Source organism: Anoplophora glabripennis, unplaced genomic scaffold (assembly GCF_000390285.2).
Source record: "Anoplophora glabripennis isolate ALB-LARVAE unplaced genomic scaffold, Agla_2.0 scaffold38, whole genome shotgun sequence".
Taxonomy (NCBI): Eukaryota; Metazoa; Arthropoda; class Insecta; order Coleoptera; family Cerambycidae; genus Anoplophora; species Anoplophora glabripennis.
In genome coordinates, this window is record NW_019416373.1 from 1,384,399 (window position 1) to 1,401,897 (window position 17,499).

Consider the following 17,499-nt stretch of genomic DNA (forward strand, 5'->3'; position numbering starts at 1 on the left):
AAATCCTTAGAAGCAGATTCGAGAAACAAGCTTGAAATTTGTTGTTTGATCACATTTATTTGACATCAGCGAGATAACCGCAAAAGTTATTACATTCTTATATCTATTCGACCTACAAGGTAAATGGTCCAGAAATTGCAACGTAAAGATACGGACAAGGCAAATAGGTAACAAGTACGGGGTGTAATATTTCATCAAATGTACATGAAAATATACCTTGTGATACACAAATTAATCTAAAGGTATACCTTTGACAATTATTTTAAAATATTTATGGACATACCACTGAAATTTGGAGGACAGTAATATCCTCGACATAATCGGCATATACAAAAACTTTACACACAAAACAGAGCTTTAGTTATTTTAACAAATTCAACTATTGCTTTCAATATGGTTATTAATGTCTACTATTATTAAATACTTTCCCCAACTCGTGAAAACCTACAGTTATTCAACAAATGCAGTTCAAATGATTTTAAGGACGTAAGATCCTTTAGAATTTTGTCAACAAATTTGTTCACATTTCATTGGTATAAGTGGAAGTGCTTAATTGCGTTTTCCTCATCAGTTAAGTAATAGAAAGCAAGTAGTAAAAATTAGTGATGATATACTGTTTCTATTGTGTTCCACAAGGATCGATTTTGAGCCCTCTGCTTTTTATCTTATATATTTTGTGAATAGAATATTTATATTATGCACCTCTAGTCTGCAATTTAAATGAAGGAATTGAAATGATTAATAAAGATATTTCCAGTTTAACTGAGATTAAAAAAAAACATGCCTTAATGCCGCTAAAACCAAAGTTTATATTATTATTGGTCCTTCAAAAGAGGAGTAAAATGTATCTCTGTAACCTTTCCTTAACTCTTGACTGTCTTCTGCTAAGGTGGAAAAATATTTAGAAGTTATAATTTACATCAGTTTGAGATTCAAATCCCATATTGATAATTCCATTTTCAAAGCTTTGCAATCTTATATTAATTTATCAGAGTACAGACTTTCTATAAAAGAAAGTTCTATTCTATGTGAAGCACTAGTTCTTCTATAGTAACCAGTTTGCACGTTTTGATCTTTGTGATGGGTGATGCTAGGACAACAGAAATACAAAATATTTCTTTTAAAGATTGCATTATCTTATGTATGTTGTAATAAAATTTAGATTATTTTTCAATTTCATTTCTAGTCATTGAGGTGCTTAGTAAAATTTACACATGACTTCTATACAGGGTGTTAATGATAAGTTTTGCCAAACTTTAATGGCGTACTCTACCATAGTGGAGCCTAAATTTCGAAAAAATCTCTGTAACACTTTACCGTAGAGGAACCAAATTTGGTACATGATTTAGGTTTATTACTGGTCTTCTTTGACTGTGGTTTAAAGTTAATTGAAGCACTACAAGGTGTTTATTGGGGATGACTCACCCTAAAATTGTTCAGAACTTTTTTTTTCATTGACCGAATTGAAAGACGGTATCTGTTTTGGTTTGGGTGAATCGTATATCTACGGAGATTTTTGGCTATTTGGCTTTCAAATATCACTAGAAATTAAAATTTTTCTATGCGCATAAAAAACGTCGAAAATAATTCGAAAAATGTCTTAATTTTCTTCTTATTTAATCATGAATCTTTTTAAAAGTTGATTTTAGGCGAAAATGGAAGAGGAAAAAAATGTTTCTAATTAAATTTTACAAAATATGACTAGTTACAAATCGAATGAATTATTATTGTAAAAATCGTTAAAAAAACATTACTTTTTAGGGAATTTTTTTGGGGTCTTTACATCACACCAAACATCAAAATCAGTTAGATAGATTTTGCATAATAATTTTGCAATCCAGATTGAAAAAAAAATTGCAAATTTTCAAAAATGTGCACAGCGAAAACCAAGGCCCTTAGATACTTGAAAATTTAATCACGTATAGAAGGGCTCTCAAGCTTTCAAACACTTTTTGAAATATTCGAAAATTCGAATCCGTCAATTAGGAGAGCTCTGGCGCTTGTTTAAACATTGGTCGAATTTTTGTACTTTGTGAATACTCAATCAAATCAAATTTTTTAAAGCAAGTTTTAAAAGTTATTGGAAATACGCTTCTTTTTTTTTAAAAAAAAACAGATCGATTGGTCAATTAGTTACGGTGACGGTTAACTTTGATAGGCTATAACTAGCCTATCAAAGTTAACCGTCATTTACACTAAATGTACTGGGACATTCAGGCAAATTTCCGAGTACTTACCAGGTCTAAGTTTGCAATACTTTTCTTCATTGGCAACCTACTTTAAAACGTATTTAAAGTTATTTATGCAAGCGAGAAATTCAAGAAAATGGTAAGAAAAGCGTACGGGTGATGGTGGTGAGGGAAGCAGAGAGCGCGGCCGCTTCGGCCTGCTCGAAATTGAATCAGCGAGTTCAAAACCGCGACGCGTTTAAAAATTTTTAATATCTCAGCTTCTAGAGGTCCGATTTTGATGATTTTTTTTTAAATCGATGTCTCGCGATTTAAAAACAATTAGCGTATTTTCAAATGCCTATCGTTAATAATTATTATTGGCATTTCAATAGCCAATAATTATTTATTTTTAAATTTCCTTAAATTATCAACTTTATTTTTTTATTGTATCAAAAGTAAGTGCATAAACTTAGATACTGTTTATTAAAGGCCAAAAACAAATTTATTTAAATATTCTAAAATTGTTTAAACAACAACTATTTTTAAAATATGTCGAAAATTAGTAATTAATTAATTATTAATTTAATCATCATTTCTTTTGTGATTAAAGTATAATTCAAATATTATTTACTGTTTAAATAAGCAAATGAGAAATTAACTCATTATATTACAAAAATTCGACCAGTGTTTATACAAGCACCAAAGCTCTCCTAATTGATGGATTCGAATTTTTCAAAAAGCGTTTGAAACCTTGAGAGCCCTTCTATATGTGATTAAATTTTCAAGTATCCATGGGCCTTGATTTTTGCCGTGCAAAATTTTGAAAAATTTGCAATTTTTTTTCAAAATCTGGATTGCAAAACAATTATGCAAAATCTATCTAACCGATTTTGATGAAATTTGGTGTGATGATTCTACATAACATGCAATTTTCTTGGGCCAAGTATGAAGGTCCTATATTCAACTTAAAGACCCAAAAAATTCCCTAAAAAGTAATGTCTTTTAACCCCATTTTTGACGATTTTTTCGATTTTTACAATAATAATCATGATTCATTCGATTTTCAACTAGTCACATTTTGCAAAATTTAATTACAAACATTTTTTTCCTCTTCCATTTTCGCCTAAAATCAACTCTTGAAAAGATACATAATTAAATGGGAAGAAAAATATGACATTTTTCGAATTTTTTAAACATTTTGTGCAGCCAAAAGTTAAGCCCAGGTTTTTTTATGCGCATAGAAAAATGTTCATTTCTTGTGATATTTGAAAAAACCAAAAATTTCCGTGGATATACGATTCACCCAAATATGGACTCTGAAACAGATACCGTCTGGACTATATTAATTCATGGCAGAATTTAATTTTAAATTATTTTTACTCTTATTAAATTTTAAAAAACTTTATGATTTTCAAGAAAAATCGTAATAACTGACACAAGATTTTAACAGTGTGTATTAAAAAATAATCAGAAAGTCAGTAATAGGCAATTAATTTCTTTCAAACTTGTCAGTTAGTAATAAAATTATTTTATTTCAACAATTCTTCCACACTTTTTCTAAGTTCCCTTCACAGAAACCCAGCACAAGTAGCATATCAACTTGTTCGCTAAATGTAAATTTTTCAGTCATTTTCCACAACAATCAGAAGCAATTGTTGAATTTTACTAATAGCATTATGAATTTTGACACATTGAATTTCTTCGGAAATTATATGAATGTCTCTTGGGTTTGGACTTTTGTTTGCGAGTCTGAGTTATTTAAATGTCTAGTCCTATATTTGTTTTTAATTACACTTATATTAACCAACATATTGTAAATATTCAATCTGGTATTGATCTAGTTTGAATATTTGATTATTCGATAATTCTGGATTCTAGTACACCTTGAACATTGTATTCAAGGTTCAAGTTAAACAACAACGCTGTTTTAACAGGGTATTCAATATTCATGGACTCGACACCTTTTCTGTATCCATACCATATCATGATGTACGCCATATGAGAAGCAAAATAAACGTTACACAGCACATTAACGCCTGCAACCAGTAATTACCACCACAATTTTCACGCCTTGGCCTATAAAAACTGTCAATCATCTCGGGACATCTCTCGTGTAACAGTTACAGCATACTCGTTCTCTACCAAATAATAATTTCGCTGCTTGATAGTGCCCATCAAGCTGTTACTTTGTCAAAGTTTATTAGAAGTGAAACGAACCTTACCGGATTCGGTTATGTAGAACATATAATTCTCTTGTATCCTCCCTTTAATAATAATCATAAAGGTACAGCGAGTGGAGATATTCATTTTTTTTAACGACATACCTCGCATTAGATTAAGGCCTAGTAATTAAGGGAGGATGAGCGGAGCTTTTTGGAAATAAAACTATAATGAGTGCCTATTTATAAGAATTCCGAGAAGGCCAATTTTCTTTGCATTATCTGTGTTCTGCAGCTGAACTCATTAAAGAAAGTTTTAATTAACACAGGTGATTATATATGTAGGAAGCCGTTCTAGAATCCGAGGTTTAATACTGTTCTACGATAATAGATTCGGGTTAGAAATGATGTTGTAGCTGTGGAGGACGAACAGAAATCGAAAATGTGTGTAATAACACGAAATAAGTTGGTTTTGTTATACACAAAAACTATTATAAATATCTGGAAATGACATTATCAATGGTATTTAATAGATTTGAAATTTGATATTTGCAAGTGTATTGTATTGAGGAAGGTTATATAAAAAATAGAAACGTCGGAATTATTATCAATGAACTGGTTTTTATATTGTTCTTGGTGAGAACTCTTTGACGAAATTATGAAGATATATTTCTACAAATTAATTCCTTGCGTCTTGCGAATTTAAATCTTGCATGTTTTCTCCTATGGTTATAGGAACATCTTCTATATAAAGAGGAAGTTGATTTTGTAGAAAATGTAGGTATAAATCGTCATTTAACGACTCTTAAAACGATAGAGCTAATAGAGCAATTCTCCATTATCCCAGACCACACCATTAACCGAAAACTTACGCTGATGACTCCAACACTAGTAAATCCTGCAATTCATGAATAAGCAATATGCGGTTAATCATTTGGTTTTTGTGTTGATATTTTGCCAAGATGTGATGGCTCATTGCCAATCATCTTCGTAAAGAGTCTGCAGTTTTTGGACATGAAATGGAAAGAATTGTTCCTCGTGAAGTGCTCTCAAAGCACGTGCCATTCCTACTTCAACACCAATTTTTCTAAGGTTTTCTCCAATCATGTTTTCTATTTTTTTTTCTTCCTGTTCCACAATCCTAACAGTTTTGTGGCATCTTCTATTTTTGTTAAATACCTTGAAAGTTCCGGATTCACCAACTTCTGTGAACATTGTTAAATACTGGATAATGAGAGATATTATTTCTGTTTGGATAATTATCACTGCCCATTGTTCTTCAACGACAGAAATGCAATACTTATTACGATATTCCATATTTGAGAATTCATAGGCCATATCTAAGTTAAACACGTTGATGAAATGCATTAGGAATATTGTACTAAAAATGCCTTAAATGATATTTTTTAAAATATAATAAAAATAATAATTTAGGTTCGGTTTACCCTATTGTCAGAAAATTAATATTGGCGACTTAGATTAAAAGTACCTTCTTTAAAGAGTTCTTTATTACCTTTACTTACCTTACCCAAATGATTCATCAACATTGGCTTTCCGATATCAATTGAAGAACCATGAGGTTGGCAGTATGTACCACGTTCGGTCGCTGATGCAGAAACTCGGCATTGAAATATTTGAAAAACTTGGTCTCATATTTATTTAGCTATACCCAAATACAGATCTAGTCGCCCAGTTGAAGAATGAGCGCGCGGGCAAACGCGGCACAAACATAGTTGCATTGGGCGATCTGGACATAAATTCAGTTGTCGACAAATCAGTGCAGTGCAGCAATGCGGAACTTGGTGTGATTCAGGTAATTTTAATTTATTATAGGCATCTTTTATTAATCACTCATATTAAAATTGTATAAGCTTCGCTTCTGTAGTTACACATCTCGGATTTCAGCCTCACCCTGTACATTTTTCACCAATCCGCTAAGACTAATTAATTACAGCGACCCAGAGCTTCCAAAACAGCTGAAACTGAAACCGTGCATATGAGCCCCCCGCATTGTTTTGTAACCGTCGCACCGAGGCTGAATGAGTGCTCCCAGACCCACCCCCTCCTGTTTACCGAACTTCCCTTAAGTGGTTGATACATCGATGACGTGATAGTTAATTATTCGCGAGTGCTTAATTACCACAACACGATAATCATCCCGTCCTACATCTTGAACGGGCCAGATGATTGATCGCTATTTTGTCACTAACTTGGATTATTATTGCATAATTGAGGATCCCGATCGATTCGTGTCGCGGAACGGACCCGACAGATGTTCTGATGTCGGCCTCATTAAAAAAAATGTGCCAGAAATAGCAACAGTTCAGTAACGCAGCGTCATAAAATACGGGACTGCGTCGTGGACCAAACCAGTGCATCCCATAATCCTGTAACCTCATAACCCCATAAATTCGGAATCCCATGCCCCATAATTTCGTAACCCCATAATCCCATAATTTCGAAACCCTATGACCCCATAATTTCGCAATCCCAAGACCCCATAGTTTCGTAACCCCATGACCACATAATCTCGTAACACCACGACCTCATAATTTCGTAACCCCATGGCCCCATAATTTCGTAACCCCATGACCCCATAATTTCGTAACCCCATGACCCCATAATTTCGTAACCCCATGACCCCATAATTTCATAATACCATGACCCCATAATTTCGTATCCCCATGACCCCATAATTTCGGAACCCCATAACTTCGTAACCCCATAACCCAGGATGTGCGAGAGTGCGTATATCTCTCAAAAACTGTAGGAGTTATAGAGAAAAAATTGAAAAATCTTGAAATTTCAACGGCCTGTAGATCGGTAACGAAGCGTTTGCGGACCTAGGTTTATATGAATTTTTAGTCATGAAATAAGCCAAAGAATTACCCCGTCCTTATGTATATGATATTTAGGAATACCCAGACAGTGATCTAGAATTAATGGTTGGCCTCCATTAAAGGCCAAAAATCAATAAATGGCTGCTCCCGTATCTTGTGTTCTCCTATGGGACACTCTGTATAAGCACTTTCGGGATCATATTTTAGAAATTTTTTCATTCCTTGTGCAACCGTCTCCCAAAATCTCATTTTAAATTATTTAGAACACAAGTAATAGTGGCAGCTTTCCCATACCTCAGATGACTGAAAAAAGCTTCTAGCTAATTGTAAACTAATTAATCAACAATCCGCGGCACCTCGATATTTGGAAACTTTCCAACGCCCTAGGAGTCGAGTCAACAATGGAACTGATATGCATTCACCGCCGGCAAGAGCGCCCCTTAACAAAGCAAAATTCACTGCATTCCCGGTAATACCACCCGTATATTTTCATTTGGGCGTGCTATTCGCAAAAATACATCAACCGCCGTGACAGATGTATACACAGTTTTATTTTCCCATTTAAAAAAACATCCACGTCCTGCTTTCTCATCTTTTTTAAACGAAACGTCAACAGAGGCCGGTAGTTGATGTATATGGAAGAATTTAAAAAAAAATTATTTGGTACGGATCAATATTGAGGTTGCACGTCACTAAGTAAAACGGCCCAGTTTTTAAATGAATAAGAAAAAATTATAAAAAAATATATTATTACATATTCTTATAACACATCCACTTTGAACTCTTTTAAACTGCAAAATCTAATAAAACCGTAAAATTACAGCAATAAGGCGGATCAGAGTAGAATTACAAAACAAATTACATTAAATTTACACAACAGTGTATAATCATATTACATTTTAAGTAACTGTAAAATTACAGTAGTAAAATGGAGCAAAATTGCAAATAAATTACATTAAACTTGTGTTTTCGAGCTGAATGCAATATTACATTTAAAATACATTTAGCAAATTTACAAATAATTGCACAAAATTTTATTGTAAAATTACAGTTAAGCATATAATTGCAGTTATGACATATAAATTAAACATGTTGCTGATGTCTTTTTGGTATGAAGAAACAAGTAAATGGTTGAATTACTTACTACTAAAGATAGATTAAAAATAAATTACAATTAACAGATATAAATTACATATAATTATTATCATATAATTGTAATGCGCAAAACTCGCATTAGACAGCAATTATATGTGAGAACTTAATAGTAACAATTAGGGGCAGTGTAAAATTACATGAAAATTACATTCAATTTATTGTTGGAGCAATATATTGAAATATAATTTCAATGTGTGTGTGTGTGTGTGTGTGTGTGTGTGTGTGTTGATTTTAGTGTAGATTGTATTTTTAATTAAGCTGTAAATTGTTCCATACAAACTTTTACTATCTTTTATGTCTTACCTTGTACTTTCTTATCCCTGGCCAGCTGTTGGTAGACATTTGTTACATATCAGACAATATCAGAAAACGTCAGGAGTCGGTTCTATATTTACACACAAACTAGTACAATGCAATACACTTTGAAATGAATAGAGAGTCTGAAATTCAATAAAATGTTTATTCAAAAATTTGTTATGACTACTTATACTTGAAAACTTTATAAACTAAAATTAGTAACACCTTTCTATATGTAATATGTTTTCCAGAACAAAGAATATTTTAATAACAAAATTTACATTTTTTTTCGGCTCAGCCGAGTAATATAAAGAATAATTATAAAAAAATAACTATTAACTAACTTTATTTGATCTATGTAATACTGAGTACGTCTCCTTATATTATTTGTTGCCTATCAGACAGGGGCATTTCTTATATCTACACAGGAACGAAAATGATTCAGACTAAAGTCAAATGGTTGTTCAATTGACATATTTTCTCAGAGCTCGTGAAAATAGTGAAATATTTAAGTTACAAGTGATTGGATTATGCTTATTTCTGTACAGGCAAGTCCTGTGGTTTGTTATTTATATTTTGCAAAGATTTGATGCGAGAGAAAGCATGATGTATTGCTGATAGCTAGCAATATTATAGTGCACTGTGTTTTAGGTACTTGGTACGTTGTAAAATTTGAAGTTTTCTTTGCTGGAAACTACGTAGAGGCCTTGCAGATTATTTATGGAGCCACTGGAAACTGCTTTATACTGCTGGTAGCGGAAATTTTTCATGGGATGACAACATAACTTCTCTGGACTCTGACAAACTGTGAATTTACCTGGTGAGTGTTTAATTTTCTTTCTTGGACTGTTTTTTCTTGCTTTATTTTTCGGAAGCTGCCTCTCCACGCTGTACATCTACGCTGCAAAATCCAAGCCGGAACCAATCAATGTTTTTATTTTGTTTTTCTCATCCTTCTTCAATATTCTGTCCCTAGCTTTGCTTAAGGTCCATACACAGAATTTTTTAGTCTTTGGATGTCCTTTTCAATCACTTTTTCACAACATTACTTATAGCTAACACATTTTTAACAAATGTCCTTTTATTTTTATATACAATTCTTTAAATTAATTAATAAAATATTTATTTTATGTTTTTTAGGTCATCTCCGGGTATTCATTCAAAGCCACCTTTAGCTTTGACATTTGTGAAATTTATTATAAAATTTGACAATTGATGAAAATTTTCATGTTATGGTTTATGTTGGATTGAGATATCTTCTTTAAGTTTACTCGTCTTCCAACGACATGTATACCAGATTAGTTATCAGTTATAGACTTTAAACTTTCATTCAGTATAAGTCACTCTAAGTTTAGAATCAATTTTCTCTATGGACTGAGTACTAACAAGTGTTGACGTCATGCATTTTATGAAAATTTATTCTGTACTTGAGAATAAAATTAAAAGATTATTATTTTTAATAATAATTATTATGTAATATCATTGATCATTACTAGTTTTATATCCAGAATATCCATGGTAACAATTTTAAACAAATTTGGTGTTGCTATAATAATAATTAAAATTTTTATACGATTTTAAGTTCGGTCAGGCAATATTTTCATACGAGTTTCTACATGAACATTTCAAATTCGTTACAATATATTTCCATAATAAATTTTCAATGTAATGAGAGTTATATTTGCAAAACTACATTGGTTTCTGTAATATAAATGTAAAATTACATCAGCTGGTACTATAACTGTAGGTATTTTACCAAAAAAATATATATGATTTTAGAAAATACATGTAAAATTTCCACAATATCTCCATTAACTTTTTTGTTACTAGAGTAATTAATTTGGATAATGTAAATTTACATAAAAATTACACCAAACTTGCACGGAATCTACAATAATTGAGATATATTTTCAATTATAAAAATATAAATTATATTGTACCTATAGTCACATTTGTAGTAGTAATATAAATGTAGAATTACATTAACTGCTCTATTTCTGCAATATGTTTATCAATGTTTATTGAATATATAATGTATTTTTTCCTCGGTGAATAATAAACAATGTTTTAAAGTGTCAATTATTTTCATATAAAAAAGGAATTGCTAGGAATTATTACCAGCCTACCGCGACAAGCAGAACAATTTAAAATGTAACTGCTGCAATTTGTACCATGTACAATTAAAGGGCAAAAAAGACCGACTGGAACACCGCATTTAATTTGTATTTATGAGAGTGCGGTCAAAATTAAAACTGCTAGATCCAAATGCAAATGTAAATATAATTGTAACTAGTTTGTAATTTGTAAAATGTTTTATATAATTAATTGTCAAATAACACTACCTGCCGGCTAGAATACAAAGTCGGTTTTAAACTGGCAACACTCCCGGATGCTATTATATATATTAAAGCAGTTGGTCCTGTTCCATGAACAACCAGTTAGTTCAAAGTGAACGCGCATTAAATTGATTTATATAACATAGGGCCTTATTGAGATTCCGTGGTATTTCGTGGAACGGGTGAGGAACTTCGCGCACTGACAATGATGATAATATTTCTTAAGGTATCTTGTGTTTAAGGATAAATTATACATAAAACTACTAGTTCTATGAATGCTTTTGTGAATGCCAATTGAAAAATTCGTGGAAGAATGTTACTCTCAGCATAAAATTTCTAGCAATACAAGGTGTTAAAGGGTACGGAGATGCCATACTTTTTATTATGAATCCTGAAATAAATTTGGGCTTTATACAAACGTTTTATTAATTACAATGTTGTAAACATTGCGTCATTTTTAATGAACTTTAAAAAAATCTCTCAAATTCACACAATAATACAGGGATGGCCAGAAGTACGGAATAAAATTCATATCTTTTGAACGAGTTAATGTTTTTTAAAACGCCGAAACACGTTAACTGATTTTGATTTTTTCCCATCTTTCGGTTATGTAATAATTAATTTTTCTTCAACCCCCTAACCCCCAGCTACCCCTCTTTTTTTTTCAAATGGAAACATAAGGCATGAGGGGGCTCGTTGAAAAGCTTATAGAAAACCGAATCCAGCCATACCAAATAAACAAGTTTTATTTTTTCAATAACAAGTTTTTTTTCATTTAGAAATTGAAACAACTAGATAATTTACAAAAATAAACTCAATGTCGCAAATGCTGAAAATGTCCTCCATTCACTATTTGGCATTCTCCAAGACGATAGTAAAAGCTGTCCACAGCATTCTGAATGACTTCAGCTGGTAAATTATGCATCTCCGCCCTAATCTTGTTCTTTAAATTCTCAATATTATCCGGTCTGTCCTGGTAGACTCTTTCTTTCAAATATCCCCAAAGAAAATAATCCAGGGGTGTTAAGTCGGGGGATCTTGGCGGCCATTCAACTGTACCCCGTCTACCAATCCAGCGATTTGGAAACATTTCATCTAAGTATCTTCGAACATCAATACCAAAATGTGGGGGAGCGCCATCTTGTTGGAACCAAATTCTTTCATTCGGTATATCTGGATCAATTTCATGAGGGAAAATCACAGCTAGAGCAGGTATCAGGTCAAATGTTAGGAAATCCAGGTAGCGTGCGGCAGTAAGATTTTCTTCAAAAAAGAATGGGCCCAAGATTCTGTTGTTGATGATACCTGCCCATACATTAACTTTTTGTGGATGCTGCGTATGCGATTCGCATGTCCAGTGTGGATTTTCCTGGGACCAAAAGCGATAGTTGTGCCTGTTAACCACTCCATTTAAATAAAACGTAGCTTCATCCGAAAAAAGTACGTCTCGTTGAAAACCATTATTGTCGTCACACCGTCTCATCATTTCCTCACAAAATTGTAATCGCCTATCATAATCGTCTTCCAAAAGCTCTTGGACAAGACATACCTTATAGGGGTGGTATTTCTCTTGTTTCAGAAACATTCGAATTGCAGTTCGAGAAGCATCGTGATTGCGGGCCAATGAAACAGTTGAAGTATGAGGATTTTCAACAAGTTCTAATGCAATGTCTAATTTCTTTTCTTCATTCAATGCACGTGCCCGTCCAGTTTTGGTTAAAGTCTGTACTGTACTGTGTTCCTCAAATTTGTGAAATATTTTACTAATTGTCCCTTGCGAGATTTGGTTTTCGGAATATTTCGCATTAAATAAATCGCGCACTTCAGTCTGGCTTCTTATTTTGTCTCCACATCCAAGCAATATCAAGATTTTGATGCGTTGCCTTTCCGACAATACCATTGCAATTCAGTAAATAACTTGATTTTGACACAATAGTAACGTTTCGAACTCCAATTTACAACTAAAGCGAAAAATTAAGCAGAAAGCCTGGCAAGTAAGTGGTGCCAAAAAACGCAACATAAAAAATATATCTTTTTTGCGTTAGCAGTAATAGGTACAGTTTCAAATTCTTTATTTTGTGCAAATTCATGGAGCGTAACACTGAAGAAAATTAAATTTTATTTCACTTGTTAAGCCTGTATCAGACAATGCAATTTTGTTGCAGGGATTTGGTTGCTGCGATAGAATCCATGAAATTTTTCTTATCAGACTATGCAATTCTGTCCCAGCAACTGAATTGCATGAATTAGAACATGCTCTATTCCGTGCAACAAAATTGCAGGGATTCTAGTTACTTTTATGAAGATTTGGTTATTGCCAACCTAGCTGTTGTTGGCTGTTGATCATGGTTGTAACACCGTTGAAGCCACTATTAGAGCTATACAGCAATTTACTTTCAAATTTTCATCCATTGCAATGTTTTGCTTGAATAAAAAATAATTGTTTACAAGATACATACAAGAAATTTTACATGTTAAACAATGCATAGTTGGTAACACTACTGGAAACTAAACAAATTGCAGCAATTCTGTCCCATTGTGTGATAATAAACATGCAATTTTACCCTCGCAACAAAATCCCCGTAATTTTGTCGCTGCAACTAAATAGCATTGTCTGATACATGCTTTAAGTAGGTGTTTTATACAACCCTAAAAACCCTGCTATTGAAAAAATAAAACTTGTTTATTTGGTATGGCTGGATTCGATTTTCTATAAACTTTTCAACGAGCCCCCTAATGCCTTATGTTTCCATTGAAAAAAAAGTAGGGGTTGCTGGTGGTTAGGGGGTTGAAGAAAAATTAATTATTATATAACCGAAAGATGGGGAAAAATCAAAATCAGTTAACGTGTTTCGACGTTTTAAAAAAATTAACTCATTCAAAAGATATGAATTTTATACCGTACTTCTGGCCATCCCTGTATATCTATTTCAGTCCACACTTGATCGAATTAATTATTCACTCTATTAGTAGAAGTGCAACTAAAATTTTATGAGTGATACTATTGCAACAGAAGTGAGTGAATTTTACTCAAATCCGAGTGTCTGCTAACAAGTGAGTGACTTGTCTCTATTCTGAGTATGTAAAACCAATTAAGAGTTGACTTTCGATATTATGGGCCTACTGTGAGGATACAAAAAATTTAAATAAAATTTGGGACAGGTGGTGTTAAATGAGATGAGGTAAGCTACATTTTCAAGCGAAAGTATTTGTGATTTGACAGAATCGACTAATGACGTCATCAATTAATTTTTTTTCGTAAACATACCCAAATTTTTTCCTTTTTTTTTCTAATAAACTTTTATTCGAGAAATTTTTCTGTAAATGTTATAAGGAATATCGTGCTAAAGAGTCTCAAAAGAAATACCACCTAAAAATCACATTGGTCGTTGGAAGGATCAAGTACTCGTTGAAAAATAATTGTTCGTTGTTTAATTAAAGTGCATAAATGTCACAAAATACTTGTCACTACTCAATACGAACGTTAAACGTATAGCTTTTGTGCTTACAAAATGTTTTCTCATTCAGAAAAAGTTAATATGTTGCTAATTTACGACGAGTCACAAAAAAATTAAAGAAGAGCTGTAGAGTTATATCGAGAAAGATACCCAGAACGCCTCATTCCTGATCATAGAACCTTTACAAGATTGAAGGCGACATTGCGACGAAATGAAGATGCATTTTCTGTTCGGAAAAATTAAATAATTGACCGATGGGTAAGAAACAATGTTAATACAACTAGATTGTTACAGTATTTCGAACAAAATCCACAAAATTCTATACGGCAGGCTAGCCGGGAATTGAATTTGAATAAATCAGCCGTTCAACGAATTTTAGAGACCAATGAGTATCATGACTACAAAATTCACAGTTTGGAGTATTAGCCTGAGCGTCACATTGAAAACAGACTTAATTTTATAGCTCAAACTGTAGTAAATGTAGAAAACTGTTGATCAGAACTTTTTTTGGCACGTTATTTGGACCGACGAAAGTCGGATTGTCATTAATGGTTTGCCAAACAGGCGCAACGAACACTACTGGTCCATTGAAAACCCCCACGTTGTAAATCCAGTCCAAAATTAAGGTCATTTTGGTGTAGATGTATGGTACGGCATCATCGATAGGCATTTAATTGGGCCTTATTTTTATGAACACACATTGAACAGCGTGTGTTACCTAAATTTCATACAAGAAGAACTTTTTTGCCCACAAGGCCAGGATTGTGCAGCAATATTTAGATAACACTTTCCCAGAAAAATGGATTGAGCTTAATGGACTATTCAGTGGCCCAGAAAGTCATCAGATCTAACACCCTCGATGTTTTTTTATGGGAGGTTTTAAAAAATAAGGTTTACAAAACAGTTTAGCGAGATATTAATCATTTGAAAGAAAAAATCACAAACGCTTGTAGTGAGTTGAACAGCAAAGTGTTATATACTATTCTATTAACATCTACTGATAGTTTCAAGAACAATAGGAATAAAACAAAAATAATTCAAACTAAAATAGCTGACAAAATAATTTTCAGTGTCATTTCCGATTTCTTATTTACACTATTATGAATCCATTGTATATTTTCTATTCTTTTTATAAGTTGTGAATATGCACAATATAAGTAATCTGCAAACATAGGTTATTGTATCATTTTAAAATTTAATTGAACGCCAATTGTTAGGTCCCTAAGAAAGACTGAAAGAAGTTAATTTTAAATAATTTGATGCTGAAATCTCCTTCGTGAATACCCTCGGGCTAAAAGGGCCTAGCCGGTATCCAAGTTATGCCTTTGTATTCTTCCTTGCGTCGTTTCAGTTTAAACGGGTCAAGTATACTTTTAAACTTCTGTTCCCAAGAGACTTTTAATAAATTATTTAGCAGTCCACAGAAAAATACAGCGTATTCTCTAAACTATTACACCATACCCATTAAAGAATGGGTGCTAGTAACAATCCGTCATTTACCTTCAACTAAGGCTTAATGAACATAATAGTACTTTCATTCGAGTTTCCGTCTAGCAAAAATGTTAAATTTCCGACTAATTATGAACTAGGATGTATAAAGAGCTATATACTCGTAGTTATCGGTAACGTATTATTAATTACATACGAGCAGGCTTTTGCTTGCTCGGGGCGTATCAACAAACAAGCGCCAATTAGGATATTGGTGAACAAAGCATGCTACTAATTAATATAAGATATTTATGTTACAATTAGTATAATAATAGTCAAATCCTTTGAAAGGTACTTGAATGGGATAATTGAGATACGTAAACAGGTAAGCTGGTGGATGGGGATTTCAAAGGGACCGGTGATAAAATCTGTTATGTTTTGCAACTTTACGAAATCAGATTTAAAAAAAATACGAAGAATAGTACATTAGTACAGTATATTGACACATTTTGACATTATATTTGTTCATTATTATTTATTTGTACATTAATTATAAACGTTTTTGTCATCACGATATCATCTCCAAAGTTAGCCGTTACCGTCAGAGGACTGTGACGTCACACCGTGCGATGTAAATTGTATTATTTGGTAAATTAAGTCGATAATAATTGTATTTATACTGTAAAAAATCGGTGTGAGTGAAAGCAATAAAAATACGGAGTGAGTCAATTGAGTGAAATTATTGAGTACATTTTCATTCAGTATTGAGCATTTTGATCATTTTACTCATTCGTGATTATATTTAAACTAAAATTGAATACTTCTCCTAAATTCCCTTCAATTGTAACTCCCTTAATTTTTAACGAATCTTGACAATTTTTTTTTAACTTAAAGCTTTTTTCATAAGCTTTCCGAATATGTAATAATATATAACTATATCACGCTCGTACGTCGTATATTTTGCAACTACGGCTAAAAAATTTAAAAAATTTCCAGGTTGGAAATTTTAAATAAAAAAAATGAAACGTTCTGGTAATAATAATAACGCAGTTTATAAATGTTTAATTCAAAAGTCATAAATAAAATGTCTGTTTATAACTTTTAATCTAATAAATATTTTTTCTCATATAGCCCAGTCATTATAGACACGAAAGAGCCTGTTTCGGGAAAAAAATACTATTAGAAGTTTCTCTGCGGAATATTGTTCGGAAACCTGTTATAAATAAAATATCAAAAAATCAACTCGAGGCTAGTTGGGAAACTTTGTTTTAACAGTGGTCAAAGTTATGGAAAAGTGTTTTTTTGACTCACGTAAAAAAACTATTATTCATAGCGAAAAAAAGTTTATACAAAAAAGGTAGGTATTAAATAAGCCTATAAAATGAAAAAAGTCCGATTAAATTCCGATAATTTGTTTATGCACAAGAGCTCAAAAATGGTCGAAATTGTCCGCTTTTTTCAATTGCTAATAATTAATGCAATTTTCATCGCAGACACTTGTAATTCAGGATTTTTGAGGCTTTTTACACCCTTAATAAGTGGTAAAAATTTCAGCCCGAAAGCTTCATTGGTTTGGCGTTGGCGGAATTTGTTATCTAAGAAGATGCTATTTTCAATTCATTTTTCCCAAGCTCACAGGCGTTGTAGGGTTTCGA